This window comes from Arachis hypogaea, chromosome 13 (assembly GCF_003086295.3).
Source record: "Arachis hypogaea cultivar Tifrunner chromosome 13, arahy.Tifrunner.gnm2.J5K5, whole genome shotgun sequence".
Lineage (NCBI taxonomy): Eukaryota > Viridiplantae > Streptophyta > Magnoliopsida > Fabales > Fabaceae > Arachis > Arachis hypogaea.
This window is the reverse complement of record NC_092048.1, coordinates 31,735,241-31,736,944: the sequence shown is the minus strand read 5'-3', so window position 1 is coordinate 31,736,944 and position 1,704 is coordinate 31,735,241. Positions and strand designations below refer to the sequence as shown.

Genomic DNA, 1,704 nt, shown 5'->3' with positions numbered 1-1,704 from the left:
TACGACCCGGTGCACTTGCCGGTTAGTAAGTGTGGTTGTAAATTACCGCACCAAATTTTTGGCGCCGTTGCCGGGGATTGACTGTGATTGACAACTACTCGTTGTTTGATTGCTTAGATTAGATATTTTTTTTTCTTTAATTATATTCCTTTAGTATTATTATTTTTTATTTTTTTATTTTTCATATTTTTTCTTTCTTTACGTTAATATTTCCCATTCCCCGTATCCCCTGTTTTCTTTTTTTTCTTACTTCCTTTTAATTTCGTTTTTTTTTCTTATTCAAATCTCGTCGTTCTTTCCTTTATTTATTTTTCTTTTTAATTCTATTTTTTTTATTTATTTACTTTCGTGTTATTTTGTTTTTCTTTTATTATATTTTTTATTTTCTATAATTTTTTAGTTTTACTTTATTTTTGTCTAAAAAAATTTATTTAAATAAATAAAAGTAGCACTAATATTTTTCTTTAATTTCTGAAATTAAGTTTGGTGTCCTCTATTTATTTTTATTTTAATTTTTTTCTGTTTATTTTTACTTTTAAAATTTTCGAATTTTTATTTATTTAGCATTTTTAATTTTTTTATTTTACACAGATTACCTCACAGGGACGTCTCTGCACTCTGACGTAGAGAGTCCCATTTTTTTCTTGTTTTCTGCTTGTGTATGCGCAGAAATAGAGACAAAGAACATCTCTTAGACTTTGATCCTGAACTTGAAAGAACTTTCAGGCAACGTTTACAACAAGCAAGACTTTGCAAGGCTGCAGAATCCACTATGGCAAATAATGCTAATGCCAATGTGGTAAATCCGAATGGGGATGATCAACAGAGGAGAGTGCTTGGCTCTTATTCTGCCCCTACTGCGGATCTTTATGGAAAAAGTATTGTGGTGCCTCCTATAACTGCAAACAACTTTGAGTTGAAGCCACAACTGGTCACCCTGGTGCAACAGAATTGCCAGTATCATGGAATTCCTCATGAAGATCCAAATCAGTTCATATCTGATTTTCTGCAGATATGTGATACTGTGAAGACAAATGGAGTGAATCCAGAGGTGTACAGACTCATGCTTTTCCCGTTTGCTCTGAGGGATAAAGCAAAACTATGGCTAGATTCCCAACCAAAGGAGAGTCTGAATACTTGGGAAAAGGTCGTTACTGAATTTCTCACTAAATTTTTCCCACCAAAGAAGCTGACTAAGCTTAGGTTGGAGGTTCAGACTTTCAGACAGAAGGAGGGTGAAACTCTTTATGAAGCTTGGGAGAGATACAAGCTACTGACTAGGCAATGCCCTCCTGACATGTTCTCCAAGTGGACCCAACTGGATATCTTTTATGAAGGCTTAGGAGAGATGTCAAAGATGAGCTTAGATACCTCTGCAGGCGGTTCATTGCACAAGAAGAAGACACCAGAGGAGACTATTGAGCTGATTGAATTAGTTGCAAGCAACCAATATCTCTACTCATCTAATAGGAATCCTGTGAACTCTGAGACCTCTCAAAAGAGAGGTGTGTTGGAAGTAGAAGCTGTTAATGCTCTTCTTGCTCAGAACAAGCTGATGTCTCAGCAAATAAATCTACTTACTCAACAGATGGGTGGCATGCAAGTCTCAGCTATCATCACCCAAAATCCACCACAGGAAGTCTCCTATGACATGGCAGGTAACTTTATGCAAAATGATAATTATGATTATGCTCAACCTTCTTC

At 35.4% G+C, this 1,704-nt stretch overlaps 1 non-coding gene across 1 annotated transcript; it reads right to left on the bottom strand.

Moving 5' to 3' along the window:
- Positions 1–1,195: 1,195 nt before the first annotated feature.
- On the bottom strand, positions 1,196–1,299 carry LOC112738591 (small nucleolar RNA R71). Its single transcript, XR_003169544.1, has one exon. It is a non-coding gene; the product is annotated as a small nucleolar RNA R71 (small nucleolar RNA).
- Positions 1,300–1,704: the final 405 nt, after the last annotated feature.